The sequence below is a fragment of the Bos mutus genome, chromosome 1 (assembly GCF_027580195.1).
Source record: "Bos mutus isolate GX-2022 chromosome 1, NWIPB_WYAK_1.1, whole genome shotgun sequence".
Lineage (NCBI taxonomy): Eukaryota > Metazoa > Chordata > Mammalia > Artiodactyla > Bovidae > Bos > Bos mutus.
Window position 1 is genome coordinate 136,667,021 of NC_091617.1, and position 21,051 is coordinate 136,688,071.

General features: G+C 39.0%; 1 protein-coding gene across 1 annotated transcript in view; it reads left to right on the forward strand.

Annotated features, from left to right (window-relative positions):
* Positions 1 to 21,051, forward strand: part of CPNE4 (copine 4) — a 690,441-nt gene that overhangs the window by 205,323 nt on the left and 464,067 nt on the right. The gene's annotated exons all lie outside the window — the stretch shown is intronic.

Sequence of the window (21,051 nt, forward strand, 5' to 3'; positions counted from 1 at the left end):
TTTATTTTTGTTAAACACCATCCTGGAGTATTCATTTATACCATATAATATATGACATACTGTTGTAGTAGTGTGATCTTTATTTCCCTTTGTACAATTTTGTATAATTTTGTGATCTTTATTTCCCTTTGTATTCATTTTAAACATCTAAATAAATTCCTGTATTGTGCTTAAAAAAAAATTGTCCTGTATTCATATGTTAGCTCTCTTGAAACTTTCAGCAACTTATTAAATTTGTAAAATAAACTGTTAATTCCTGTATTTGTATAAGTTAGGAATTATTTGGGCTGCGAGGGAAACAAAAGTATTAGTTATTTATGCAAAACACAAGTTTATTTTGCTCACATATTATCCAGAGTCTGCTAAAGTAAATTCATGGGGTCATTTGGAATCAAGGCATTTTATCCTGTTGCCTTGCCATATTTCACCTGGAGTGTCTACTTTGGTCCAAGTTGTTGCTTGACTTCTACCAACTGGTCTGCATCTCAGCCAACAGGAAGGAGATGGGGGAAAGAAATGCATGGCCACCAATTTTAAAGGATATGTTTTGGAAATCATAACACTGCTTTTGCCAGAAGTTAGAGAAGTATCACACCTAGCTGTGTGAGGAGATTGGGAAAGGCATTATTATTTCAGATGTGGTCATAGGTTACAACAAAAACCAGGAGCTGAGTCCTCTGAAGACAAAAAGAATGGATATGGGGGACAATTAAAAGCCTTTTCCACCACTCCTCACCTTAATATTGTAGGGATTAAGTGATACAAATGCATTTCATAAACTTAAATCCTGTATCCTTGACAGATTTTGTTTTTAAGATACTAGTAGCAGTATTCTTATGGGTGGGAATTCAGAAAACTAAATAGAAGTTAAAAGAATTGCCTTCTTAAAAGGACAATTGCTAGATAAAGTTTTATTCTAAAGAGTGATTGTTGAGATTTGTTTTTGAAGGATTCAGTTCAGTTCAGTCACTCAGTCATGCCCGACTCTTTGCAACTCCATGAACTGCAGCACGCCAGGCCTCCCTGTCCATCACCAACTCCCAAAGTCCACCCAAACTCATGCCCATTGAGTCGGTGATGCCATCTAACCATCTCCTCTGTTGTCCCTTTCTCCTCCTGCTTTCAATCTTTCCCAACATCAGGGTCTTTTCAGATGACGCAGTTCTTCACATCAGGTGGCCAAAGTATTGGAGTTTCAGCTTCAACATCAGTCCTTCCAATGAACACCCAGGACTGATTTCCTTTAGGATGGACTGGTTGGATCTCCTTGCAGTGCAAGGGACTCTCAAGAGTCTTCTCCAACCCCACAGTTCAAAAGCATCAATTCTTTGTCACTCAGCTTTCTTTATAGTCCAACTCTCACATCTATACATGACTACTGGAAAAACCATAGCCTTGACTAGACGGACCTTTGTAGACAAAGTAATGTCTCTGCTTTTTAGTATGCTGTCTGGGTTGGTCATAACTTTCCTTCCAAGCATTATTATAAGGAAAATACTGTTCATTGTGTGCTGTTCTGTCGCTTCAGTTGTGTCCGAGTGTTTGCAACCCTATGGACTGTAGTCCGACAGGCTCCTCTATCTGTGGGGTTCTCCAGGCAAGAATACTGGAGTGGGTTACCATGCCCTCCTCAAGAGGATGTTCCTGACTCAGGGATTGAACCCATGTCTTCTGCATCTCCTGCATTGCAGGTTTTACCACTGAGCCCCCAAGGAAGACCTATTGTTCATTACCCATCTACATAAAGGATGGAGGAACTGGGAGATGAATGGTGTTTCGCTTTCATTTTGCAAATGAAGAAATGAAGTCCAGAGAGGGGATGTTATTTTTCCAAGGTTACAGAGCCAGTTAGGGGTAGAGCCAAAATTAAAATTCAAGATCTTTTGAAGAATATTAAATATTTTATCCAATGTACACCCCTACCTTCCCAAAATGACAATTAGCTGTAAAATGAGGGTTGATTAAACTGTCAAGGGAAGTTGCTAGAATTTTCTGAGACTGGCTAAGAGGACCTTTTCAGGCCATCTCAGCTCCAGGCTTTCCCTGGGACTGGAGTTAAAATTCAGAGTAGCTCATTTAACATTGTCTCCTTACTGCATTGTGGTCAGAAAAGATGCTTGGAATGATTTCTATTTTTTTGAATTTACCAAGGCTAGCTTTATGGCCCAGGATGTGATCTATCCTGGAGAAGGTTCCATGGCTTGAGAAAAAGGTGAAATTCATTGTTTTGGGATGAAATGTCCTATAGATATCAATTAGGTCTAACTGGTCTATTGTATCGTTTAAAGTTTGTGTTTCCTTATTAATTTTCTGTTTAGTTGATCTATCCATAGGTGTGAGTGGGGTATTAAAGTCTCCCACTATTATTGTGTTATTGTTAATTTCTCCTTTCATACTTGTTAGCATTTGTCTTACATACTGCGGTGCTCCCGTGTTGGGTGCATATATATTTATAATTGTTATATCTTCTTCTTGGATTGATCCTTTGATCATTATGTAGTGACCTTCTTTGTCTCTTTTCACAGCCTTTGTTTTAAAGTCTATTTTATCTGATATGAGTATTGCTACTCCTGCTTTCTTTTGGTCCCTATTTGCATGGAAAATCTTTTCCAGCCCTTCACTTTCAGTCTGTATGTGTCCCCTGTTTTTGAGGTGGGTCTCCTGTAGACAACATATGTAGGGTCTTGTTTTTGTATCCATTCAGCCAGTCTTTGTCTTTTTGGTTGGGGCATTCAACCCATTTACGTTTAAGGTAATTACTGATAAGTATGATCCCGTTGCCATTTACTTTATTGTTTGGGGTTCAATTTATACACCATTTTTGTGTTTCCTGTCTAGAGAATATCCTTTAGTATTTGTTGTAGAGCTGGTTTGGTGGTGCAGAATTCTCTCAGCTTTTGCTTATCTGAGAAGCTTTTTGATTTCTCCTTCATACTTGAATGAAATCCTTGCTGGGTACAATAATCTGGGCTGTAGGTTATTTTCTTTCATCATTTTAAGTATGTCTTGCCATTCCCTCCTGGCTTGAAGAGTTTCTATTGAAAGATCAGCTGTTATCCTTATGGGAATTCCTTGTGTGTTATTTGTTGTTTTTCCCTTGCTGCTTTTAATATTTGTTCTTTGTGTTTGATCTTTGTTAATTTGAGTAATATGTGTCTTGGGGTGTTTTCGCCTTGGGTTTATCCTGTTTGGGATTCTCTGGGTTTCTTGGACTTGGGTGATTATTTCCTTCCCCATTTTAGGGAAGTTTTCAACTATTATCTCCTCAAGTATTTTCTCATGGTCTTTCTTTTTGTCTTCTTCTTCTGGAACCCCTATGATTCGAATGTTGTAGCGTTTAATATTGTCCTGGAGGTCTCTCAGATTGTCCTCATTTCTTTTAATTCGTTTTTCTTTTATTCTCTCTGATTCATTTATTTCTACCATTCTATCTTCTAATTCACTAATCCTATCTTCTGCCTCTGTTATTCTACTATTTATTTGCCTCCAGAGTGTTTTTAATTTCATTTATTGCATTATTCATTGTATATTGACTCTTTTTTATTTCTTCTAGGTCCTTGTTAAACCTTTCTTGCATCTTCTCAATCCTTGTCTCAAGCTATTTATCTGTGATTCCATTTTAATTTCTAGATTTTGGATCAATTTCACTATCATTATTGAATTCTTTATCAGGTAGATTCCCTATCTCTTCCTCTTTTGTTTGGTTTGGTGGGCATTTATCCTGTTCCTTTATCTGCTGGCTATTCCTCTGTCTCTTCATCTTGTTTAAATTGCTTGGGGTGTCCTTTCTGTATTCTGGCAGTTTGTGGAGTTCTCTTTATTGTGGCTATTCCTCACTGTGTGTGGGTTTGTACAGGTGCCCCACTGCTGGGCATACACACTGAGGAAACCAGAATTGAAAGAGACACGTGTACCCCAATGTTCATCGCAGCACTGTTTATAATAGCCAGGACATGGAAGCAACCTAGATGTCCATCAGCAGATGAATGGATAAGAAAGCTGTGGTACATATACACAATGGAGTATTACTCAGCCATTAAAAAAGAATACATTTGAATCAGTTCTAATGAGGTGGATGAAACTGGAGACTATTATACAGAGTGAAGTAAGCCAGAAGGAAAAACATAAATACAGTATACTAACGCATGTATATGGAATTTAGAAAGATGGTAACGATAACCCTGTGTATGAGACAGCAAAAGAGACACTGATGTATAGAACAGTCTTATGGACTCTGTGGGAGAGGGTGGGAAGATTTGGGAGAATGTCATTGAAACATGTGAAATGTCATGTATGAAACGAGATGCCAGTCCAGGTTCAGTGCACGATGCTGGATGCTGAAAATGCTGGGAAGGCCCAGGGGATGGTATGGGGAGGTTGGGAGGAGGAGGGTTCAGGATGGGGAGCATGTGATTTAAAAAAAAAAAAAATGTAAGTAACCAGTGCAGTTGGTCCACACTCAACACAGTGCCCGGCTCAGAGTAAGCAGTCAGGATATGAGAGCTGCTGCTGAGGTCACTTCAGTTGTGTCCGACTCTGTGCGACCCCATAGACAGCAGCCCACCAGGCTCCCCATCCCTGGGATTCTCCAGGCAAAAACACTGGAGTGGGTTGCCATTTCCGTCTCAATGCATGAAATTGAAAAGTGAAAGTGAAGTCACTCAGTCGTAAAAAAAAAAAAAAAAAAAAATAACATTGTCTCCTTGTCTTTTTGTTTCTTAGTGGCAGAGTTTATTTTGCCCCCCCACCCCGTGACTACACTGTGGGGGTCCATTTTTTTTCGCTTCTAGAAATTTGTTTGATGTTTTGCTTATCCTTTGATTTCTACATTCTGAATTCAAGGATTCTCAATTTATCAGCTCCCAATGCTTTTTGTCCTTACAGCTTTTCTTACCCACTCCACCAGCAGCCATTCCCCAAGGGCTGTGGGGGGGATGTCAGTTCTTCCTGAGCGTCACAGCACTTTCCCCATCTCTTTCCTAGCATCAGGAAAACCTATTTCTGTCTCAGAGTGTGACTTTTAGCTTCTTGTATGAACATAGGCAGCAGACTCTTTCCTCTCTCCCAGTGGCACCAGCCGCCTCTCTCAATTCTCACCTGAATTCCTGAATGTTGCTGACTAGTTGCTGAGGTATCTGTGCTTCATGTTTTATGCTTGATGTTTTGTTTTAATGTTTAGTGGTATCTTGTTCTCATTTTGCCCTTTTCTTTGTATTCTTTTCTTTGCTCTCTCTCATTGAAGATGACTTTGATTCTTTATCCCAGAAATTTGTTTTCTGCTGTGTCAGGACCTGGGTGCCACTCTTCCCCTAATCTACTTTGGCAAACTTAATTAATTCATATAATTTTGTTTTGCTAAGTGGGAAATGGTCACTTTACAAAACAACAATTACCGTATGATACCATGTTATCCAATCTTATTACATGTCACTTGTTTCTCCTTTGAATGTGGATTTTTAAAAATTAATATTTTTATCAAAGGATAATTGCTTTACAGAATTTTGTTGTTTTCTGTCAAAACACAACATGAACCAGCCATAGGCATACATATATCCCCTCCCTTTTGAGCCTCCCTCCCATCTCCTTCCCCATCTCACCCCTCTAGGTTGATACAGAGCCCCTATTTGAGTTTTTTGAGCCATATAGCAAATTCCCATTGGCTGGCTATTTTACATATGGCAATGTAAGTTTCCATGTTACTCTTTCCATACATCTAACCCCCTGCTTCCCTCTCCCCATGTCCATAAATCTATTCTCTATGTCTGTTTCTCCACTGCTGCCTTATGAATAAATTCTTCAGTACCATTTTCCTAGATTTCATATATATGCATTAGAATATGATATTTATCTTTCTCTTTCTGACTTACTTCACTCTGTATAATAGGTTCTAGGTTCATCCACCTCATTAGAATTGACTCAAAGTTGTTCCTTTTTATGGCTGAGTAATATTCCATTGTGTATATGTACCACGATTTCTTTATCCATTCATCTGTCGATGGGCATCTAGATTGCTTCCATGTTCTAGCTATTGTATGTTCACCACTATTGTAAATAGTGCTGCAATTAACAATGGAATACATGTGTCTTTTTCAATTTTGGTTTCCTTGGGGTATATGCCTAAGAGTGGGATTGCTGGGTCATATGATGGTTTTATTCCTAGCTTTTTAAGGAATCTCCATACAGTATGCCATACTGGCTTTATCAATTTACATTTTCACCAACAGTGCACGAGTGTTCCCTTTTCTCCATACCCTCTCCAGCATTTATTGTTTGTAGACTTTTTGATGATGGCCATTCTGACCAGTCTGAGGTGATATCTCACTGTAGTTTTCATTTGCATTTCTCAAATAATGAGCAATGTTGAGCATCTTTTCATATGTTTGTTAGTCATCTGTATGTCTTCTTTGAAGAAATGTCTGTTTATGTATTTTCCCCACTTTTTGATTGGGTTCTTTGTTTTTCTGGTATCGAGTTGTATGAGCTGCTTGTATATTTTGTAAATTAATCCTCTGTCCATTGTTTCATTTGCTATTATTTTCTCCCATTTTGAGGGTTGTCTTTTCACCTTGTTTGTAGTTTCCTTTGCTGTGTAAAAGCTTTTAAGTTTAATCAAGTCCCACTTGTTTACTTTTGTTTTTATTTCCATTAATCTAGGAGGTGGGTTATACAGGATCGATTTATCTCATCAAGTGTTCTGCCTATGTTTTCCTCTAAAGGTTTTATAGTTTCTGGTCTTACATTTAGGTCTTTAGTCCATTTTGAGTTTATCTTTGTGTATGGTGTTAGGAAGTGTTCTAATTTCATTCTTTTAATGTAGCTGTCCATTTTTTCCCAGCACCATTTATTGAAGAGGCTGTCTTTGCCCCATTGTATATTCTTGCCTCCTTTGTTAAAAATAAGATACCCATAGGTGCATAGGTTTATTTCTGGGCTTTCTATCTTGTTCCATTGGTCTATATTTCTGTTTTTGTGCCAACACCATACTATCTTCATGACTGTAGCTTTGTAGTATAATCTGAAGTCAGGAAGGTTGATTTTTCCAGCTCCTTTCTTCTTTCTCAAGACTGCTTTGGCTATTCGGGGTCTTTTGTGTTTCCATATGAATTGTGAAATTTTTGGTTCTAGTGCTGTGAAAAATGCCATTGGTAATTTGATAGGGATTGCATTGAATCTGTAGATTGCATTTGATAGTGTAGTCATTTTCATGATATTGATTCTTCCTACCTAGGAACATGGAATATCTCTCCGTCAGTTTATGTCATCTTTGATTTCTTTCATTAGTGTCATAATTTTCTGTGTACAGTTCTTTTGTCTCCTTAGGTAAGGAGACAAAGGATAGTCCTGGATATTAAATTCTTTTTTTTTTTTTTTTTGAATGGTGATGGAATTGATTCCTTAATTTCTCATTCTGATTTTTCATTGTTAGTATATAGAAATGCAAGTGATTTCTGTGTGTTGACTTTGTGTCCTGCAACTTTGCTAAATTCACTGATTAGCTCTAGTAATTTTCTGCTACTATCTTTAGGATTTCCTATGTAAAGTATCATGTTATCTGCAAACAGTGAAAGCTTTACTTCTTTTCTGATCTGGATTTCTTTTATTTGTTTTTATTCTCTGATTACTGTAGCTAGGACTTCCAAAACTATGTTGAATAATAGTGGTGAAAGTGGACACCCTTGTCTTGTTCCCTATCTTAGGGGTAATGCTTTCATTTATTCACCACTGAGAATAATGTTTGCTGTAATCTTATCATATATGGCCTTTACTATGTTGAGGTAGGTTCCTTGTATGCTCATTATTTGAAGAGCTTTCATCATAAATGGGTGCTGAATTTTTTCAAAGGCTTTTTCTGCATCTATTGAGATGATTATATGGTTTTTACCTTTCAATTTGTGAATATGGTATATCACATTGGTTGACTTGCATATATTGAAGAATCCTTGCATCCTGGAATAAACCTGACTTGATCATGGTATATGAGCTTTTTGATGTGTTGCTGAATTCTGGTTCCTAAAATTTTGTTGAGGATTTTTGCATCTATGTTCATCAGTGATATTGGCCTGTAGTTTTCTTTTTTTGTGTTGTCTTTGTCTGGTTTTGGTTTCAGGGTGATAGTGGCCTCATAGAATCAGTTTGGAAGTGTTCCTTCTTCTGCAATTTTTTAAAAGTTTTAGAAGGATAGGCATTAGCTGTTGTCTAAATGTTTGATAGAATTCTCCTGTGAAGCCACCTGGTCCTGGACTTTTCTTTTTGGGAGATTTTTGATCACAGCTTCAATTTCAGTGCCTGTAATTGGGTTGTTTATAGCTTCTATTTCTTCCTGGCTCAGTCTTGGAAAATTGAACTTCTCTAAGAATCTGTCCATTTCTTCCAGGTTATCCATTTTATTGCCATATAGTTGTTCATAATAGTCTCTTATAATCCTTCATATTCATTTTCTCTTGTAACCTCTCGTTTTTCATTTCTTTTTTTTTTAAAGTTTATGTACATTTTTTAAAATTTAAATTTATTTATTTTAATTGGAGGCTAATTACTTAACAGTATTGTATTGGTTTTGCCATACATCAACATGAATCCGCCACGGGTATACACGTGTAGCCCATCCTGAACCCCCCTCCCACCTCCCTCCATTTCTAATTTTGTTATTTGGTTCTTTTTTCTTGAGGAGTCTCACTAGAAGTTTGTCGAATGTATCTTCTCAAAGAACCAGGTTTTAGTTTCATTTTTATTAAGAGCTTTTAGCTTTTAGTTTTATTAAAAGGAAAACTCCACAGAACTGCAAAACCCAATGTAGAGGCAGAAGTTTATAAGAACAATAAAAAGTGTGACTGAATATATGCATATACATATACACCCATAAGCAAAATCAAAACAGTCCAACAAAAATAAAGTACTGTAGATTAACCTGTTGAACAAAGGAAACCAAAAATTATATCTATCAGAACAAACCTAACTAAAGCACAAAGTGGAAAACAAAACTAAAGCAAGATGGCAATTGGGGAAAACAAAACTAAAGCAAGATGGCAATTGGGGACGGAAATGGGCAATTTCATTAAAGCAATGAAAATAAACTAACAAATATGTTGACAGGAAAGTAGAGAAAGTAAAGAAAGAAAGAATAGATATGCAAAGTTAAATAGAGATAGATAAAGAAGATTTATATACATTAAAGATTAACTGCAAGGGGAAAAGAACAGTAGGAAAAGCAAACAAAGGAATAAATACAGAAAAAATAATAATAGGTTTAAAATATTAAAAGTTAAAATTTTAAAAAGAGAGAGAGAAAAAAAGGAAAACTCCACAGAACTGCAAAAGCCCAATGTAGAGGTGGGAGTTTATAACCGCAATAAGAAATCTGACTGAGGAAAAAAGAAAAGCGCAACAGTAGCAGTGCCAATAAAATCAACAACTACAACAGAGGGGGAAAAATAAAAGAAATTAAAAAACCCCAAAGAATCTACAGAACAAGTCAAAACATACGAATAATAAATGTTTTTCTTGAGTCACTGCTGTCAGAGTCCTTACCCTCGCTAGGAGTCAGAGTCCACCTCATCCCTCTAGGGTGCCTTCCAACACTGCACTGGTCTCTGGACCTGCTGTGAGGGCAACTAAGATGCTAATCTGTTTCTACTCCTGTATGTTCTTGCCTCCAATATCCACAGCTATCAGAACTAGTGTGTTTCCTTTTGTGGGAGCTCTCAGTGTCCCTTTATATATTCCATAGACACAGAGTCTGCCTAGTTGATCATGTGAATTTAATCTTCAGCTTGTACAGCTGGTGGGAAGGTTTTTGGTCTTTTTCCTTAGCCACACTGCCCCTGGATTTCAATTGTGGTTTTATTTCCACCTCTGCATGTGGGTCATCCTCTGGGGATTGCTCCTGAGGCTGCCCTGGAGGACTTGAGTCTACCCCTGTGAGGGCCAGGTGTGGAAGTGGTGCAGATGCTTGGGTCTCAGGTGTTGTGGCAGCACCAGGTACTCAGCAGAGTTGGTGGCTAGGACAGGAGGAAATATAGTGCTCTAGAAGGGTATGGCAGCCAATATTGGCCAATACACTCCAGTATTCTTGTCTGGAGAACTCCCATCCCTGACAGAGAAGCCTGGCAAGCCATAGTTTACAGGGTGACAGAGAGTCCCGACATGACTGAAGTGACCCTGCACACATAGATGGAAGACTTTTTTTGTCTGTGGCAGCTCTGCTCCAGTGAGAGTTGAGCGTGAAGGTGGCACAGCTGCTCGGCTTGTGGGGACCCTGATGATGCCAAGTGTGCAGAGACACAGACTGCCTCAGCCGCTGGAGTTATGGCCCTATCAAAGTCTTTTTTTTGAGCCTCTTGTAGCTGGTAATCAGAAGGCCTCTTTGGCCAATCTTTCTCCGTAGCTCCTCCATTCATGCACTTCGAGGGGGCCTTGAAGGATGTGAAAGTTTTACCATATAAATTAGGAGGTAAAGGGCATCAAAAAGGGAAGAGTATCCGTAAGACACATGGCTTGAAAGGGCATGGCATGATTAAAATAGACAAATGATTTTCTGGCAGGTGGGGAGTCAGGTGATTTGAAACCTGATAGTGGACGACATTATATAAGTCTTTGAGAATTCATTGGTATTTGTAAGAGTTAAGGTTTTATGATAATTTGAGGACTGAGAAGAAAGCTGAGTGACGAAGAATTGATGCTTTTGAACTGTGGTGCTGGAGAAGACTCTTGCAAGTCCCTTGAACTACAAGGATATCCAGCCAATCCATCCTAAAGGAGACTAGTCCTGGATGTTCATTGGAAGGACTGATGCTAAAGCTGAAACTCCAATACTTTGGCTACCTCATGCAAAGAGCTGACTCATTGGAAAAGACCCTGATGCTGGGAGGGATTGGGGGCAGGAGGAGAAGGGGACGATAGAGGATGAGATGGCTGGATTGCATCACTGACTCAATTCACATGAGTTTGGATGAACTCTGGGAGTTGGTGATGGACAGGGAGGCCTGGCGTGCTGTGATTCATGGGGTTGCAGAGTCGGACACGACTGAGCGACTGAACTGAACTGAACTGAACTGAGGACTGATGAAAGACCAACTATTGGTCATGTGAAAGGTAGATTAAGTAGGAAGAATCAGAGATAGGCAAACCAGCAAGGGCTCTTTGTTAGCTTATCCAGGCAATAAGTGATGGGAGTCTAAACTAAGACAGGGACTGTAGGTACAGAGAGGGTGTGATGGATTTCAGAAGTTTGAGTAGAGGAATCAAGAGGGCTTTAATCTATATTGATGTAGATAGTAAGAAAGTCAAAGATGACTGAGAATTTTGGCTAATGAGATGCAGTTATGGTAGTCTCAAAAGCCTAAAGAGGGATTAAAAGAGATTTGAAGTCTTGAAGATATCTAGAAAAACAACTTGAAATAGATTTCTAGCACACAAAACCATCCCTGGACAACAAATGTAGGTTTCTAATGCTAGTAAAGTAATGCTCAAAATTCTCCAAGCCAGGCTTCAGCAGTACGTGAACCATGAACTTCCAGATGTTCAAGCTGGTTTTAGAAAAGGCAGAGGAACCAGAGATCAAATTGCCAACATCCGATGGATCATGGAAAAAGCAAGAGAGTTCCAGAAAAACATCTACTTCTGCTTTATTGACTATGCCAAAGCATTTGACTGTGTAGATCACAGTAAACTGTGGAAGATTCTGAAAGAGATGGGAATACCAGACCACCTGATCTGCCTCTTGAGAAATTTGTATGCAGGTCAGGAAGCAATAGTTAGAACTGGACATGGGACAACAGACTGGTTCCAAATAGGAAAAGGAGTACGTCAAGGCTGTATATTGTCACCCTGCTTATTTAACTTATATGCAGAGTACATCATGAGAAACACTGGGCTGGAAGAAGCACAAGCTGGAATCAAGATTGCCGGGAGAAATATTAATAACCTCAGATATGCAGATGACACCACCCTTATGGCAGAAAGTGAAGAGGAACTAAAAAGCCTCTTGATGAAAGTGAAAGTGGAGAGTGAAAAAGTTGGCTTAAAGCTCAACATTCAGAAAACGAAGATCATGGCATCAGGTCCCATCACTTCATGGGAAATAGATGGAGGAAAAATGGGAACAGTGACAGACTATTTTCTTCAACTCCAGAATCACTGCAGATGTTGACTACAGCCATGAAATTAAAAGACACTTGTTCCTTGGGAGAAAAGTTATGAAAAAACCTAGAAACTATATTAAAAAGCAGAGACATTACTTTGCTGACAAAGGTCCATCTAGACAAAGCAATGGTTTTTCCAGTGGTCATGTATGGATGTGAGAGTTGGACTATAAAGAGAGCTGAGCGCTGAAGAATTGGTGCTTTTGACCTGTGGTGTTGGAGAAGACTCTTGTGAGTCCCTTGGACTGCAAGGACATCAAACCAGTCTATCCTAAAAGAAATCAGTCCTGAAGATTCATTGGAAGGACTGGTGTTTAAGCTGAAGCTCCAATACTTTGGCCACCTGATGCGAAGAATTGACTCATTGAAAAAGATACTGATGCTGGGAAAGATTGAAGGCAGGAGGAGAAGGAGACAATAAAGGATGAGATGGTTGGATGGCATTGTCAACCCAATGGACATGAATTTGAGCAAGCTTTGGAAGTTGTTGATCAACAGGGAAGCCTGGCATGCTGCAGTTCATGGGGTCACAAAGAGTTGGACATGACTGAGCAACTGAACTGAACTGAGGAATATATCCATTTTCTCTGGTTATCTGCTTCATCAGTGTATAATTGTTTATAGTAATCTCTTAACAAATGAACAATGAAGAAGGGTAAATGTTGACTGAATTCTGCCAAGAGAATGCATTATTCATAGCAAATACCCTTTTTCAACAACACAAGAGACAGCTTTATACATGGACATCACCAAATGGTCAATACCAAAATCAAATTGATGACATTCTTTGTAGCCAAATATGGAGAAGCTGTATACAGCCAGCAAAAACAAGACCAGACCTTGAGCTGACTATGGCTTAGATCATCAGCTTCTCATAGCAAAATTCAGACATAAACTAAAGAAAACAGGGAAAACAATAGGCCAGCCAGGTATGACTTAAATCCTTATGAATTCACAGTAGAGATAACGAATGGATTCAAGGGACTAGATCTTAACCATTTGCCTGAAGAACTATGGACAGAGGTCTGTAATATTGTACAGGATGCGGTGAACAAAATCATCCCAAAGAAAAAGAATAGCAGGCTATGAGGTACCATTTCACACCAGTCAGAATGGCTGCGATCCAAAAGTCTACAAATAATAAATGCTGGAGAGAGTGTGGAGAAAAGGGAACCCTCTTACACTGTTGATGGGAATGCAAACTAGTACAGCCACTATGGAGAACAGTGTGGAGATTCCTTAAAAAAACTGGAAATAGAACTGCCTTATGATCCAGCAATCCAACTGCTGGGCATACACACTGAGGAAACCAGAAGGGAAAGAGACACGTGTACCCCAATGTTCATCGCAGCACTGTTTATAATAGCCAGGACATGGAAGCAACCTAGATGCCCATCAGCAGATGAATGGATAAGAAAGCTGTGGTACATATACACAATGGAGTATTACTCAGCCATTAAAAAGAATACATTTGAATCAGTTCTAATGAGGTGGATGAAACTGGAGCCTATTATACAGAGTGAAGTAAGCCAAAAGGAAAAACACCAATACAGTATACTAATGCATATATATGGAATTTAGAAAGATGGTAACAATAACCCTGTGTATGAGACAGCAAAAGAGACACTGATGTATAGAACAGCCTTATGGACTCTGTGGGAGAGGGAGAGGGTGGGAAGATTTGGGAGAATGGCATTGAAACATGTATAATATCATGTATGAAACGAGTCACCAGTCCAGGTTCGATGCACAATACTGGATGCTTGGGGCTGGTGCACTGGGACGACCCAGAGGGATGGTATGGGGAGGGAGGAGGGAGGAGGGTTCAGGATGGGGAACACATGTATACCTGTGATGGATTCATTTTGATATTTGGCAAAACTAATACAATATTGTAAAGTTTAAAAATAAAATAAAATTAAAAAAAGAAAAAGAGTAGCAGTAAGGCAAAGGGTTTTCTGACAAGGCTTTACAAATAGCAGAAGAATGAAGTGAAGCAAAAAGCAAGGGAGAGAGGGATAAATGCATCCAATTAAATGCAGAATTCCAAAAAGTAGCTAGATAAGACAAGAAGACCTTCAATGAACAGTGCTTAATAATAGAATAAAACAGTAAAAGGGGAAAGACAAGAGATCTCTTCAGGAAAATTGGAAACATCAAGGGAGCATTCTGCCCAAAGATGGACACAATATAGGATAAAAAATGGTAGAGACCTAGTAGATGCTGAAGAGATCAAGAAGAGATGGAAGGAATACACAGAAGAACTATTTTTTAAAAAGATCTTAATGAACTGGATTTCTATGATGGTGTGGTTAGTCGCCCAGAGCCAGACATTCTGGAGTATGAAGTCAAGTGAAACCTAAGCAGCACTGCTGTTAATAAAGCTAGTGGATGCGATGAAATTTCTGCAGAACTATTCAAATCCCTAAAGGAGGATGCCATCAAGGTTTTGCATTCATTATGTAAGCAAATCTGGAAGACCTTGCAGTGGACACAGGACTGGAAAAGTTCAATCCTCATCCCAGTACCCAAGAGGGGTAGTACCAAAGAATGTGCTAACAATCAGGCAGTTGCCCTCATCTCCCATGTTAGTAAGGCCATGCTTAAAATCTTGCATGAGAGACTTCAGCATTATGTGAACCAAGAACTTTCAGATGCCTGAGCTGGGTTGAGAAAAGGAAGAGAAATTAGAAAGCAAATTGCCAACATTCACTGGATTGTAGAGAAAGCAAGGGGATTTCAGAAAAACATCTATCTCTGTTTCATGGATTATGTTGATAACTTTGACTGTGTGGATCCTAACAAACTGTGGAAAGCTATTAAAGAGATGGGAATGCCTGACCATCTTATCTGTCTCCTGAGAAACCTGTATGTGGGTCAAGAAGCAACAGTTAGAACCCAATATGGAATAATTGGTTGGTTCAAGATGGGGAAAAGGTGGAAGTAGTGACAGATTTCCTCTTTCCAGGCTCCAGAATCACCACAGATGGTAACTGCAGCCTTGAAATCAGAAGACAGTTGTTTATTGGCAGGAAAACAATGACAAACCTAGACAGTGTGTTGGAAAGCAGAAACGTTACCCTGCTGACAGAGGTCTGTATAGTTAGGCTATGGTGTTCCTAGTGGTCATATTTATATGTGAGAGCTGGACCATAAAGAAGGCAGAGTGCCAAAGAATTGATGCTTATGAACTGTGGTGCTGGAGAAGACTCTTGAAAGTCCTTTGGACAGCAAGGATCTCAAACCAGTCAGTCTTTGGGGAGATCAACCCTGAATATTCACTGGTTGAACTGATGCTGAAGCTGAAGCTCCAGTATTTTGGTCATCTGATGTGCACAGATGACTCATTGGATAAGTCCCTGATGCTGGGAAAGATTGATGGCAGAAGGAGAAGAGGGTGTCAGAGAATGAGATGGCTGGATGGCATCACCGATGCAATGAACATGAACTTGGGCAAACTCTGGGAAATGGTGAGGGACAGGAAGGCCTGGTGCACTGCAATCCATGGGGTTGCAAAGAGTTAGACACAACAGGGTGACTGAACAGCAACAACAACGACGACCTTTATGATCATTTGTGTTTCTGTGGTGCCAGATGTAACTCCTCTTTCGTTTCTGATTGTATTTATTTGGGCCCTTTTTCCTGATGAGTCTGGTTAAAGGTTTATCTTTTTTTTTTTTTTTTTAATCTTTTCAAAAAAGAAGTTTAGTTTTATTGATTTTTTATTGGTTTTTTTTTTTTTTTTTCTGTCTGTTTCATTTATTTCTACTCTAATATTTACTGATTTCTTATGTGGCTCAGCTGGTAAAGAATCCTCATACAGTGTGGGAGACCTGGGTTCCATCTCTGATTTGGGAAGATCCCCTGGAGAACAGAATGTCTACCCACTCCAGTATTCTGGCCTGGAGAATTCCATGGACTAAATAGTCCATGGGATCGCAAAGAGTTGGACACAACTGGGCAACTTTCACTTTCGCTTTACTTTCTACTTTGACTTTTGTCTGTTTTTCTTCTTCCAAGTTCCTTTAGGTATAAGATTAGATTGTTGAGATTTTTCTTATTATCTGCCTTAGGTGTGTGTCACTATAAAATTCCCTCTTAGAACTTGTTTTCCAAACTCCATAGATTTTTAGATCATTATATTTCCATTTTCATTTGTTTCAGTGTATTTTTTGCTTTGCTCTTTGATATCATCAGTGATCATTGGTTATTTAGTAGTATAGTTTTTAGCCTCCATGTATTTGTGGGTTTGGCTGTTTATTTTTCTAATAGTTTACTTCCAGCATCATAGTGTTGAGGTCAGAAAATATGTTTGAGATGATTTCAGTCTTCTTAATTTTATTGAGACTTGTCTTGTGCCCTACATGTGATCTATCCTGGTGAATATTCCATATGCACTTGAAAAGAACATATATTCTGCTGTTTGTAGATGAATGTTCTCTAAATATTAAATATTAATAACTGTACTTAATAAAAAAATATCTTATTTGGCCAGTGTTTTCTTTTTTAATTTATGTCTGCATATTTGTCCATTGATGTAAATGGAGTGTTAAAGTCATCTAGTTTTGTCAGTTCAGTTCAGTTCAGTCTCTCAGTCGTGTCTGACTCTTTGCAACCCGATAAACCGCAGCACGCCAGGCCTCCCTGTCCATCACCAACTCCCAGAGTCCACTCAAACCCATGTCCATCGAGTCGATGAGGCCATCCAACCATCTCATCCTCCGTTGTACCCTTCTCCTCTGGCCCTCAATATTTCCTAGCGTCAGGGTCTTTTACAATGAGTCAGTTCTTTGCATCAGGTGGTGAAAGTATTGGAGTTTCAGCCTCAACATCAGTCCTTCCAATGAACACCCAGGACTGATCTCTTTTAGGATGGACTGGTAGTATTTCCTTGCAGTCCAAGGGACTCTCAAGAGTCTTCTCAAACACCACAGTTCAAAAGCATCAATTCTTTGGTGCTCACCTTTCTTTATAGTCCAACTCTCACATCCATACATGACCACTGGAAAAACCTTGTCATAGCCTTGACTAGATGAACCTTTGTTGGCAAAGTAATGTCTCTGCTTTTTAATATGCTATCTAGGTTGGTTATAATTTTCCTTCCAAGGAGTAAGTGTCTTTTAATTTCATTGCTGCAATCGCCATCTGCAGTGATTTTAAAGCCCAGAAAAATAAAGTCAGCCTGTATTTCCACTGTTTCCCCATCTATCTGCCATGAAGGGATGGGACCAGATGCCATGATCTTAGTTTTCTGAATGTTGAGCTTTAAGCCAATTTTTTCACTCTCCTCTTTCACTTTCATCAAGAGGCTCTTTAGTTCTTCTTCATTTTCTGCAATAAGGGTGGTGTCACCTGCGTATCTAAGGTTATTGATATTTCTCCCGGCAATCTTGATTCCAGCTTGTGCTTCCTCCAGCCCAGTGTTTCTCATGATGTACTCTGCAAATAAGTTAGAAAGGCAGGGTGACAGTATACAGGCTTGACATACTCCTTTTCCTATTTGGAACCAGTCAGATTTTCCATGTCCAGTTCTAACTGTTGCTTCCGGACCTGCATACAGATTTCTCAAGAGGCAGGTCAGGTGGTCTGGTATTCCCATTTCATTCAGAATTTTCCACAGTTTGTTGTGATCCACACAGTCAAAGGCTTTGGCATAGTCAATAGAGCAGAAATATATGTTTTTCTGGAACTCTTTTGCTTTTTTGATGATCCATCAGATGTTGGGAATTTGATCTCTAGTACCTCTGCCTTTTCTAAAACCAGCTTGAACATCAGGAAGTTCACGGTTCACGTATTACTGAAGCCTGGCTTGGAGAATTTTAAACATTACTAGCGTGTGAGATGAGTGCAATTGTGTGGTAGTTTGAGCATTCTTTGGCATTGCCTTTCTTTGGGATTGGAATGAAAACTGACCTTTTCCAGTCCTGTGGCCACTGCTGAGTTTTCCAAATGTGCTGGCATATTGAGGGCACCACTTTCACAGCGTCATCTTTCAGGATTTGAAATAACTCAACTGGAATTCCATCACCTCCACTAGCTTTGTTCATGGTGATGCTTCCTAAGGCCCACTTGACTTCACATTCCAGGATGTCTGGCTCTAGGTAAGTGATCACACCATCGTGATTATCTGGGTCATGAAGATCTTTTTGGTACCATTCTTCTGTGTATTCTTGCCACGTCTTCTTAATATCATAATAATATCTTTTTCCATTCCCTCACTTTCAGTCTGTTTATATCTCTAGATCTGAAGTGGGTCTGTTGTTGATGGCATATATATATGTGTTGTTGTTGTTGTTTTTTTTTTTAGCCCATTCACTAATCTCTGTTTTTTCTTTTTTGCCAACAGTGATAGTTTTATTTCTTCTTTTCCAATTTGAATTTTTAATTGGAGCATTCAGTCCATTTATATTTAAACTAATTATTGATAAGTATATACTTATTTTAAGTTTTGTTGTTTTCAGGTTGTTTTGTGGTTTTTTCTTTCTTTTTTTCCTCCTCTCTCCTTGTTTTCCTCTATTTCCATGATTTTCTGCCTATCTTTAGTGCTATCTTTGGATTTCATTCTCTTTTTTGTGTGTGTCTATTAATGGTATTTGGTTTGCAGTTACCATGAGGTTTATATATAACATTATGTGTGTATATACATGATTACTTTAAATTGATAGTCTCTTTAGTTCAAATGCATTTTAACAACCGTATATATTTACTCCCCTCACCTGTATTTAATGTTTTTGGTCATGTTATTTATCTTTTTGTTTTGTATGTCCCTTAACTACTTACTGTGGATATAGGTGTTTTACTACTATTATCTTTTAATCTTCCTACTGGAGAAGGCAATGGCAACTCACTCCAGTACTCTTGCTTGGAAAATCCCATGGATGGAGGAGCCTGGTAGGCTGCAGTCCATGGGGTCGCTACGAGTCGGGCACGACTGAGCAACTTCACTTTCACTTTTCACTTAAATGCATTGGAGAAGGAAATGGCAACCCACTCCAGTGTTCTTGCCTAGAGAATCCCAGGGACGGGGGAGCCTGGTGGGCTGCCTTCTCTGGGGTCTCACAGAGTCAGACATGACTGAAGCGACCTAGCAGGAGCAGCAGCAGCAGCAGCTTTATAAGTGATTGATCCACCACCTTTACTGCTTATTTGCCTTTACCAGTTTTTTTTTTTTTTTTTTTCATAATTTTCGTATTTCTAATCCTGACTTTCTCTGCTAAGAGAAATTCCTTTAACAATTATTGTAAAGCCTATTTAATGTTGCTTAACCCTTTTTCTTTTTACTTTTCTGTAAAGCTCTTGATAGCTCCTTCAAATCTGAAAAATAACCTTGCTGGGTAGACTATTCTCAGTTGTATGCTTTTTTCCTTTCATTATTTTGAAGATATCATGCCATGCCCTTCTAGCCTGCAAAGTTTCTACTGAAAACTCATGTGATAGCTTTATGGGAGTTTTCTTGTATGTAATTGGGTGCTTTTCTCTTGCCACTTTAAAAATTATCTCTAATATTTGCTATTTTAATTTCAGTGTCTCTTGATGTGGACCTCTTTGGGTTTATCTTGTTTGGGACTCTCTGTAATTCTTGTATCTATATGTCTATTTTCCTTCCCTGTTTAGGGAACTTTTCAGCTATTGTTTCTTTAAATAAATTATCTGTGCCTTCCTTTATTCTCCTTCTTGGATCTCTCTAATGCAGATGGTAATATGCTTGGTATTGTTCTAGAGGTCTCTTAAACTATCCTCATTTAAAAATTCTTTTTTCTGTTCAGCTGGGATGATTTCCACTTCTTTGTCTTCCACTTCACTATTCATTTGCCCGTAACATCTAACCTAGTATTGACTCCTTCTGGTCGCACAGTCAGACACGACTAAAGCAACTTAGCAGCAGCAGCAGCAGCAGTGTAATTTTAAAAATTAATTTATTTTTAATGGAAGGATAATTCCTTTACAGAATTTTGTTGTTTTCTGTCAAACCTCAACATGAATCAGCCATCAGTATACATATGTCCCCTCCCTCTTGAACCTCCCTCCCATCTCCCTGCCCATCCCACCTCTCTAGGTTGATACAGATCCCCTGTTTGAGTTTACTGAGACATACAGCAAATTCCCATTGGCTATTTATTTTACATATGGTAATGTAAGTTTTTATGTTACTCTTTCCATACATCTCACTCTAGTTTTTATTTCCATTATTGTATTCTTCAATACTGTTTGTTTCTTCTTTATATTTTCTTAACTCCTTTTTAAACTTCTTACTGTGTTTATTAGTTCTTCTCCTGAGTTTATTGAACTTCTATGACCATTTCCCTGAAATCTTTACAGGAAGATTGTTTATCTTCTCTTCACTAAGTTCTTCTCCTGGAGTTTTGCCTGTTTCCTCATTTGGAACATATTCCTCTGTCTCCTCATTTTACCTAATTTATCTGTGTTTTTTCCCCCTATGTATAAATAGGTCTGTTATGTTTCCCAAGCTCAGAGAAGTGGCCTTATGTAGGAGAAGTCCTCTGGGGCCCAGCAACACTGCCCTCTGATCACATGATCTGCATGCACTCAGAGTGCCCTCTAAGGGCACTGCACAGGCTCTTCTGTTGTGACATACCTGATTACTGTGGGTGTATTGGTGAGCAGAGCTGGCATTGGACTGGTTGACTTCCAGGAGCTGCCTCATGTGTTAGTTGTCAGCCTGCTTTGGGTCATTCATTGCTGGGTCTCTGCAAGGCTGGCTGCTTGTCTCTGGACTCCCAGGTTGGTGCCAGTCCACTACTGAATGAGGCTGCATCACTGCAGTGCTGGCTAAGCAGCCCTATGGGCTGGCACAGATGCTTGCCAACTGGTGGGCAGGTAAGCCTCTGGCTTTAATAGGCTGGGAGGAAGCACTCCAAAATGATGTGTGTCAGCATAGTGTCATGGTAGAATG